The sequence below is a fragment of the Canis lupus genome, chromosome 32 (genome assembly GCF_011100685.1).
Source record: "Canis lupus familiaris isolate Mischka breed German Shepherd chromosome 32, alternate assembly UU_Cfam_GSD_1.0, whole genome shotgun sequence".
NCBI classification, from domain to species: domain Eukaryota; kingdom Metazoa; phylum Chordata; class Mammalia; order Carnivora; family Canidae; genus Canis; species Canis lupus.
Window position 1 is genome coordinate 11,955,390 of NC_049253.1, and position 11,060 is coordinate 11,966,449.

The 11,060-nt window shown below is 33.3% G+C and overlaps 1 long non-coding RNA gene across 1 annotated transcript in view; it reads left to right on the forward strand.

Moving 5' to 3' along the window:
* Positions 1-11,060, forward strand: part of LOC111093649 — a 105,604-nt gene that overhangs the window by 92,712 nt on the left and 1,832 nt on the right. Inside the window, exon 2 of the long non-coding RNA XR_005382716.1 lies at positions 10,687-10,768. This is a non-coding gene — a long non-coding RNA (uncharacterized LOC111093649). The remainder of the gene's footprint in view (positions 1-10,686; positions 10,769-11,060) is intronic.

The following is an 11,060-nucleotide window of genomic DNA, read 5'->3' on the forward strand; positions in this document are numbered from 1 at the left end:
TCAATGAACAGCTTCAAGCAAGAAGTGAAAGAACCTTTCCTATCTCCAAAAAGGAATCTGTACCAATGATCCCACATGCAGCCTCCTAGTTCCACATATATGGACTATGCCTCAACAGTTTAGATTTGAAATTAGTATTCCTAAAATTGTTATAATCTAAGTGATTACATCTCAAGCTAAATATATTCCTCCAACCAAACAACCCATTGAAGAGCATGTGGTAGAATTAAGATTTCAAATTTACCACAAATCCCAGAAGTTTACATCTTTCAAATAAATGCATTCCACTCAAAAGCAAACAAAATAGCTTTTCAACATAAGAAAACCTTTGAGTTTCAAAAAGCCCCACCAAAGCCAAGTACTTCATCATGCAAATCAACTACTTTCAGGGAGAAGGCCAGTCAGCAGCATGCTTGGTTGGTGCTGAGAAAAGCAGAGATTGTTTTCATCTTCTCAGCAGGACAGATTCCCCATGCCACAGATGAAATGACCCCTCCTCCCCCGTATATTTTGAAAAAGGGATGTTTTAAAGATTTTTTAAAAAGATGTTTTAAATGAAGCAGATTTCAAATAAATTCCTTTCCTGTGGCCTCTAAATTAGCATTAAAAAGAGCGGTTGTGGGTGGCTCAGTCCATTGAGTGACGTACTTTTGGTGTTGGCTCAGGTCAGGATCTCAGGGTCATGAGATCAGCCCCACTGTGGGCTTGTGCTTGGGCGGACTCAGCTTGGGATGGTCTCTTCTTCTCCCTGTGTCCCTCCCTCTGCTTGCCCATGCTCTCTCGCTCTCTCTAAAATAAATAAATAAATCTAAAAAAAAAAAAGAGCAGATGTGGTGAAGTGGATACAGGCAAATAATGTTGGTGTTACTGAATGTGATGACCATCAATTGCTGATTAAATCATTTGGGAAAAATTTGGAGTCTTAGAAATGGGTATAGAGGGTTATATTCATCACTGTGGCCAAAGTTGGCTACTATTGAGTGGATACTAATATATCCAGGTATTGAAAAACATTATTAGGTTCTGATTATTCAGACTTCTGAATGGAGAGGAATGTTAACTGGGGTTGAAACTGTGATAGATTCTCAAGATAATAGTGCTAACGGAGGCTCAAATTTGCCTTTCAGGGGGTATTTGGGAAGGATATGTCACAGTGAGTAAGTACATCCTAGATAAAGGTCTTATCTGAGCATGAATGACAGAGACCAAAATAGTGAAGAAATGGGGTAGATAAATTTTCTATATTTGGAGTATGATAGCCCTTAGAAGATTTTAGGGAAGAGAATTGAGGAGGAGAGTGAAAAGCATTTTAATAAGTGTATTATATGTTTGGATGTAATCTAATTTAAAAAATTTTGTGTTTTTTAAATTTCTTGAGTCAGAACTAATTTTTTTGGAATGTGAACCTATTTTAGAACTCAATTACTGGAGTTTCCAAGTACTTAAGACATTTGTTCTCTTATGACAATGAGAAATCTGGCAGGTAAGAGTAATTCACTGCACAGGTCTTTAGAGAAAGCATATACAAAGAGCTGGCTCCTTCTCAACAATGCAGGAGAGGGCCACACCCCCACCATACAGCTAAGGTGAATGTTTAATTTGGAGATCATTTGCAAACAGTCTACTCCTTAAGACGAGGAAGTCTCTTAGAGGCTTAGAGAAAGTTGGCAAAGGAATCAAGAAGTTATTACTCCATGCTTCCCCTTAGCCTAGAAAAATGTTGAGAGGAAAAAAAAAACCTCAGGCTTCAAATAAGGGATTGCATTACCCTCACAACCAGAGAAGTCACGTAACATTGACTTTCAACCCATAATGCTCGGATGTATCACCTGACTAAGGAACCTCCCCAGAAGAAAGGAGTTAGGCCCTCTCTTGAAGTAGGTTGAGGCAAGGCCATAGAATGAACTTTTTTTGTATATTCGGATCATTTATCTGCAATATCCCCAGTCTCCTGGCTTTTACTCCAATCACCCTAGTATGGCTGCCTGTTCTCTACTCTGCAAATTCTAGTTGATCAGAATTTGCCTTTTCCCAGTAGGCAAACACTGTAATCAACAAGTTTGTTTCTTTTGAACTTGTAGCCTATCTTTAACTGACTGATTTGTAAAATAATAACATTATGTACTAAAAGATTTTAAAGTGCCCTTTACATCTTTACAAAAATATTAATTTTTAACAGAGATTGTATGGCAATGCATTACTAAGCACATAAGATTTCTGTAGGAAGAGATTTACCCTAGAATACCAATTTAGTACCAACTTAAGTACTTAAGTACTTAGTACCAACAAAGAGTATCCCATTAGACTCAATCAACTTAATGACTACATCTGTTACTTTAATAGCTAGAGCTAACTTCATTGTTGCTCACTGTAATTCCTGAGCCAGAATGCCTCTCTAGATGCCCACAATCCTGTTTCTAGAATAATATAATGTTTTAGGCAATGAATGGAAATGACAATGAGTTCCCTATTATATGATATAATAAAGAAATGGATGGTTCACTGATTAAATGATTTAGCTAATCTAGCTTTGCAATATGTACTAAGCAATACCAACTCCTGTCCGATGGGAGAAAAGCCCTGAAAGGAATACACTCTTTCTGGATGGAAAATCCACTTTTAAGCAAAAACTAATCTTACTAATTGAATCTTAGTTTATGATTTTTTTCTAGTGGGTTTTGCTACACTAAAACATTTTAAAAGGTTTATGTGAATAGAATATCTGTATTATGGTTGCTGAAGGGCAGTGGTTCAAGAGCTACATCCATGTAGTCTTGTCTTGCTCATTTTTATGTACTTAGTACTGTGCATAATCTTCCCCCATACCTTTGATTAGCTTTATTTTTCAGACCCTATATGAATTATGTATCATGTAGCATGTATCAATATTTCATCCCTTTTTATTGCTGAGTAAGGAAATGGATTGCTGGATAAGGACATGGTGGAATTGCGGGCTTATACGGTAACTCCATATTTAACATTTTGAGGAACCAGTCAAACTGTTTTCTAAAGTGGCTGCACCATTTTATAATCCCACGAGCAATGTATGAGAGTTCCTATTTCTTCCCATCCACACCACACTTGTTATCATCTGACTCTTTGATTATTTGTTATTGTCTGTCTTCCTAATGGGTATGAAGTGGCATCTCATGATTTTTGTTTACATTTCCTGATTATTTAATGATTTCAGCATCATTTTCTGTCTGACATCATTACTTCGCAATAAAATGCTAGTAAATAGGACTCAACAGTACATTAAAAGAATTATGGGATTTATTCCTGGGCTGCAGGGGTGGTTCAACATTCAAAAATCAATGTGATACACCACATTAATAAACTAAAGGATAAGAACCATATGACCCTGTTAATAGATGCAGAAAAAGCATTTGACAAAATACAGCATCCTGTCTTGATAAAAACTCTCAACAAAGTAGAGATAGGTGGAACATACCTCAATATCATAAAGGCCATATATGAAAGATCTGCAAATAATCTCATCTTCAATGGGGATAAACATTCTAACCATTTCTACTTAGCATAGTACTGGAAGTCTTAGCCTTAGAAATCAGACAACAAAGATAAATAATAGGCATCCAAATTGGCAAAGAACAAATCAAACTTTCACTATTTGTAGACAACATGATACTCTATGTAGAAAACTCAAAAAACCACCAAAAAATTGCTAGAATTCATTCATGAATTCAGCAAAGTTGCAGAATATAAATCAATGTGCAAAAATCTGTTGCATTTCTATACACTAATAATGAAGCAGCAGAAAAAGAAATCAAGAATCTATCCCATTTGCAATTGCACCAAAAATAGTAAGATACCTAGGAATAAACCTAACTAAAGACATAAAAAATCTGTACTCTTAAAACTGTAGAACATTTCTGAAAGAAATTGAAGAGGACACAAAGAAATGGAAAAGCATTCCATGCTCATTGATTGGAAGAAAAACAAGGTTAAAATATTTATACTACCCAAAGTAAAAAGTTAATTTTTGCAAGAAGATTAGCTTGTATTTTGATAAAGATTGTGTTTACCTGTAAGTCATAACAATATTAAAATCTACTGATCTGTGAACATGGGATATCTTTCCATTTAATTAGATTTTAATTACTTTCTTTTAACAATATGTATACCTTTCAGAGGACTAGACATATTATTTTGTTAAACTTATTTTCAAATGCTTTATCTTTTTGAGGCTATGGTAAATGAAATTGTTTTTTTAATTTTATTTTGGGATTGTTCGTTGCTAGTATGTATAAATACAATAGTTGCTTGCATATTGATCTTATATCCTGTAACCTTGCTGAGCTTGTTTATTAGTTGTACTAGTATTCCTATGAATTTCATGGGATTATTTTATATATAAGATCATGTTATCTGTAAATCTGAAACAGTTTTACTTTTTCCTTTACAATCTGGTTGCCTCCCCCCACCCTTGCTCAATTGATTTGGCTACTCTAATGTTAAATAGAAGTAGTAAGATGGAAATCCTCATCTTTTTGATCTTAGAGGGAAAGGATTCAGTCTTCAGTACTAACTATAATGTTGGCTCTGGGTTTTTCATAGATGTTTTATAAGGCTGAAGAAGTTTTGTATTTCTAGTTTGTTGAGTTTTTTATCATGAAAACATTTGTCAAATGGTTTTTCTTCATCTATTGAGATGATCATGTGATTTTTGACTTTAATTTTATTAATACGGTATATTACCTTAGTTAATTTTCAGACATCAAAACAACCTTGTATTCCTAAGATAAATTTCACTGGATCATGCTGTATGATTCTTTTTGTATATTGTTAGATTTAATTTTCTAGGATATTGTTGAGGATTTTTGCATCTTTTTTAATAGGAGATTTGGGCTGTAATTTTCTTTTTTATGATATATGTCTGGTTTGGTATCAGATTAATGCTGGTCTCATAGAATGAATTAGGAAGTGTTCCTTCTTGTGTGTTTTGGAAGTTTGTGAAGGATTTGTATTAATCTTTAAATGCTTGATAAAATTCAAGTGAAGCCATCTGGGCCTGGGATTTTATTGTATGTTTTAAAATTACTGATTCAGTCTTTTTATTTGTTATACATCCATTCAAATTTTCTATTTCTTCTCGACTCAGATTTGATAGTTTTGTGTTTTTCTAGGACTTTTTACTTCTTTATTATTTAATTTTATGGCATACAGTTGATTCCAAGTCCTTTAAAATTATGTTTCATTTTTACAAATTCAACTATAATTTACATACAGTGAAGTGCTCATATTTGCATTGTACAGCTCTATGACTTTAACAAATGCACAGAACCCAAACCCAATGAAGAGAGAACATTTTTATCATGCCAGATATTTTCCTCCTGCCCTTTTCCAGTCTGTTCCTTTCCTGTTCTTGATGGTAGGTATTATTCTGCTTCTACCACCATAGATTAATTTTGCTTATTATTGAACTAAATCCAAATAGGTAAGTAAAAAAATGTGTGCGCATTTGTTTCTGGCTTCTCTTGATCAACGAAATATTTTTAAGAATCACCTATTATTAGATGTATCAGTAGATTGTTTCTTTTAATTACTAAGCAGTATTCCATTGTTTTGTTTTCTAGTTTTTGGCTAGAATAGAGCTGTTATATCAGCTATATGTCACCAAGTTTTTTTGAGGGATGAATGATTTTATTTGTCTTGAGTAATTGCTTAGGTGTGAAACTGTTAGGTTATAGGGCAGATGCATTTTTTAACTACATAAGAAACTGCCAAAGAGTTTTCTAAAGAAGTTGTTACCATGTTTGTTATACCCATCACCAGCTAAAGATGAGGATTCAGATTGTTCAAAATACTTGTTAACATTTGGTATTATCAGCTTTTTTAGTGTTAACCATTCCAGTGTGTGTTTATAGTGGTATCTTATTGTATTTTTAATTTTTAAATAGCTTTTTGAGGAATAATTGACATAAATTGCACATGTTTAAAGTGCACACAGGCATACAGTCGTGAAATCATTACACAATCAAGATAATGAAGGTACCCATTATTTGATTCACTTTTGTAATTCCTCCCTCCTGCTTCTTCCTACCCCTCCATTTTCAGGAAACTACTGATCTGCTTTCTGTTACTGTAAATTAGTTTGATGTTCTAGAATTTTACTTTATTATTTAATTTTATTTCTATTTATTTTTAATTGAAGTATAGTTGGCATATAATAATGGCATTCCAGAATTTTATATAGATGGAATCATAAAATATGCACTCTTATTTTTTCTGGGTTCTTCCACTCAGCATAACTATTGTGAGATTCACTTATGTTATTGCATGTATTAGTAGTTTATTCTTTTTATTACGGAGTGATATTCCACTGCATAGATAGATATACTACAATTTGTTTACCTACTTACCTGGTAATTGATATATATATTTGGCATTTTCAGTTTTTGGCTATTACAAATAAAGTTACTATGAACATTTAAGTACAAGTCTATATGGAGATATGCTTCCATTTCTCATGGGTAAGACATATATGTGGATTGCTGAACCATACAGTAGGTATATATTTAATGGTTTAAGAAACTACCAAACTATTTCCCCAAGTGACTGTTCCACTTCACATTCCCACCAGCAGTGTATGAGAGTTCTAGTTTTTCTACATCTTTGCCCATATTTGGTATACTCAGTCTTAAATTTTAGACATCCCAAAACGTGTGTAGTGGTTATTATTGTAGTTTTAATTTGTATTTCCTAATGAGTAACGAAGTTGAATGTCTTTTCATGTGCACTTTGCTATACATCGATTGTTTCTGTTGAAATGCGTTTGAATCTTTTGACCATTCGAATCATTGGACTGTTTGTTTTTTAATTATTGAGTTTTGAGAATTCTTTACATATTCTACATACAAGTTCTTTATAAGATATGTGATTTGTAAATTTTTTTTGCAGTTTGTTGCTTTTCTTTTCACTCTCATAACACTTTCTTTTCAAAGACCAGGAGTTCTTAATTTTGAGAAATTATAATTTATCGTTTTCTTTTATGAATCATGATTTTGGAGTCATACCTAAATTAATGCCTACCTCAAGGTCTAAAGATTTTTCTGTTATGTTTCTTCTATAAGTTTTTTAGTTTGGTTTTACATTTAAGTTTATGATTCATTTTGAGTTCAGATTTTAAAGATGTACAATATGATTTGAGATTCTTTTATTATTTTTGCATTTGAGTGTTCAGTTGTTTCAGAACTATTGAAAAGATTATTTTTTTTCCACTGAATTGCTTTTGCATCTTTGTTAAAAATCAGTTGACTACACATAAACATAAAATTATGAACTTTATTCTGTTTAATTGGTATATTTGGCTATTTTTCTAATCATATTACACTGCCTACAGTAGCATAGTAATAAATCTTGAAAGCAGGTAGTCTCAGTCTGCTAAAGTAAAAATTTTTTAAAAATTTGCCTACTTTAATTCTATGTACATCCCCAAGAATTTTAGAATCAGGGTGTTAGTTTCTACAATAAAAACTTATGGGGAATTTGGTTGTGTCGATTTTATGATATTACCTATAGTTTTTTAAAAATATATATTTTTTATATTCTCCCTTCTGACTGGTTTTAACTTGTTCCCTTTTGTAAAGCTCTGTGGTTTTTTTTTTTTTTTTTTTAATGATCACTAACTCAATTCTGTTTCCCTCCTTCCCCTATTTTCTTGTTGGACATTGGGCTCTAACTTAATCTCTTTCATCTTTTGTTTAGCTGAGCTCCCATCTAATCCTTCATTTTATCCTTTTGCCATTACTCATTATAAAGAACAAAAAATGTAGTTCTGTATGAGTTTTCCAAAGAGTGTCATTCTGAGCACAGGAATCTAGGATGGGCCTGTAACTTAGAGGTGTCTTTTTTTTTTTTATTTTTTATTTTTTTTATTGTAGTTTTTGGATTCTCAAAAGGGTTATGGGATGTACTTATTTATACTTTAGGGTACATTGCTTGAAAACCATCTTGGGAAAAAGCAAGGTATAAATAATAAATAAATAAAATATCCTTCCAGTTACCAGTCTTTGATATGCCAGGTGCGGTTTAAGGAACTTCTGGTAAATCCTGGATATGGGGCATTAAGGCAGATCTGTTATCTATTATTAGGGCCTGGATATAGGAAGCTCAGTTTTGGATGATTTCTTCCCCCTGGGTATCTTGAACTGGGTGTTAAAGAGTGGAACATATGTTTTAGATGTAGAAATTCATGAATAAAATGGCCTTTGGGTAAGCCTAGGTATTTTAAACATCTGGTCCTCAAATGCAGAGATCACCTTTCTATTCCTCTTGATGTAAGAACCATCATGTAGGTAGTGGGAAATTCCTGGGCCACGGCAATAGCCTTCTAACTGACCTCATTGTCTTCATTCTGTCCTATTACTATATTTTAGTATTTTTGTTTTCTTTAAACATAGACAGTAGTGTTTCTTTCTAATTTTAAAAAGTGAGTCTTTGATGATATATTTTTTCCAGAATAATGTTCAATTGCCATCACTTGGCACTAAAAAGCTTTTGCTGCTTGTTTTCTTTTACCGTCCACATCTCCTACAACGCTCTATTGTAAGCAATGTGTATAAGCCCACATATGTCCACATCTCTATATCTTTGCTGCTTCTATTTCCCTGCCTAGAATATCTTTTCTACTTCCAAAATTATATATATGTCTTTCAGTACTCATCTCCAGTGTCACTTTCTGTAAACTCTAACCCTGAATTCCCTCCAAGTCACAATTACCATATCTTCTGGCTATTTTGGAATTATAACAGCTAGCATTTACTATACACTTACTAAAAGGTAGGTACAAGATAAATGATATAGAAATAGAAAAAACCCAATAGAACAGCTCAATGAAACCAGATACTGGTTCTTTGAAAAAGTTAATAAAATTGATAAACCTCTAGCCAGACTTATCAAAAAGAAAAAAGACCCAAATAAATAAACATCATCATTGTGAATGAGAGAGGAGAAATAACAATAAACACCACAGAAATAGAAACAATTCTAAGAGAATATTATGATAAACTATATGCCAATAAACTGAACAACCTACAAGAAATGGATAAATTCCTAGAAACATATACATTACCAAAACTAAAACAGAAAGAAACAGAAAACTTGAACAGAAAAATAACCAGCAAAGAAATGAAATCAGTAATCAAAAAACTCCCAGCAAACAAAAGTCCAGGACCAGAGAGCTTCATAGGCCAATTCTACCAAACAGTTAAGGAAGAGTTAATACCTAGTCTCAAAATATTCCAAAAAACAGAAAAGAAAGGAAAAATCCAAAGTCATTCAATGAGGCCAGCATTATAGTGATACTGACACCAGATTAAGACACCACTAAAAAAGAGAACTACCAGCCAATATCCCTGATGAACATAGATGCAAATGCAAATATTCTCATTAAAATATTAGCAAACCAAATCCAGCATTAAAAATCATTCACCACAATCAAGTGGGATTTATTCCTGGGTAGGTACTATTATTATACCACTTTTTTGTTAGCAGACCCAAAGCGAGTAAGTAGTAGGATTCAACTGTAGCATTTCTCATTCCAGCATTGATACTTTCATCTATGATTCAAGCACCTCATGTGCCTTTTATTATGGCACTAACAACTAACTGTGTTGCAAATTCCTTCAAAATACATTTGCTTTGAGAGTAGAAAATTTCATTTCCCAGTTATCTCACGGTGCCTTATAAAATGCTCATCACAAGTATTTATAATTTAAAAATATTTGAGAAATTCTTTCTGGTATGTCAGGCATCCATTCAAGTGAGCCTTAAAAAGGGAGAAAAGTCTATTACAATGAAATAGAACTCAAGAAATTAAAGGACATGAAATGAGAAAGGGGAATGACATCAGAAAGTAAGGCAACCATGCTTTGATTCTCTTTCAGGCAGTATGTAGTTTCTTGTGTCTTCTTTTTGAACACTTTCTGTTTTTTCTTTCTTATTCTTTCCATTTATGACAGGAAATGGTTTCACCAATTTTGTAGTGACACTTTCTCTGTGCTCACTACAAGCAATTGACTGACTGGAATTCCATATTTCCCATTTTGATTCATGAAAGAGAAAATCTGAACAGGACAGGTACTCACCCTTGGACCACATAGTTGCATCCAGAGGACAGCAAGAGATACTATCAAATGAACTCATAGTTGTAGAGACAGTTCATAGAAAAAGAGGAGGGCCTAGGCCAAGAAGCAGACACCTCTAAAATAGTATTTACTTTAGATAAATTGTCGTATCTTGATAAATTAACATTTTATTTGCTATGTTTACCATCTGTTATGCTGGTAAGAATGATCTATTTGTTGCTTCTTAAGTGAAACTGTGGACAACAAAACACAATGAGTTTGAGCATTTTCTTTCCAGAGCCCTGCTCCTTAAATCTCATTGAACAAGACAAGAGTAGAGGCAATTAGATGTCTTTGTTCTGAGAGAAAAAGTTGTCCATGTTGCCTATTTATTTGAAAATACTTTGCACTTGGTGTCTGGTATTTTTAAAAAAAGTTTAATTATACAGTGTAATTCATATTGTAGGTGTTAATAATTGACTGGATACCATGCAATGCCATATTGATTTTTAAGTCTCTGATTCTCCAAGGAACATGTAATCCCTTGGAGAAACACATTTGGATACTGATGACATAAATCCTTCTCAATTTATCTCTCAAGGTTTCATCAAAAGCTATGTACAGTTTTACTATTTCTGACAAGCAGTGAAAAGAAGTTGTTTTTCTCACTACATAACTCCTTGGTAAGTTGGTGATTCCTCACATAGAGTATTTACTCCACACCCACCCCACTAACTTAAGTAAAGTGTCAGATATTTTCCATAATTTCAATGGGAACAACAGCCAGATCTATCACTGCATGGTGAGCCATGCCAAGGAGATGGACCACAAATTGCCTCTCAGGACCTCATATTATTGTTTATTAATCAAGTGCTGACAGTATGTTTGCCTTTCTGTTAAGTGAGGAGAAGAAACAGACTCAACTTTCTGAGTTCAAGGTCTGAATCAGTCAGAAAGTGTAGGGCAAGTTGGAAT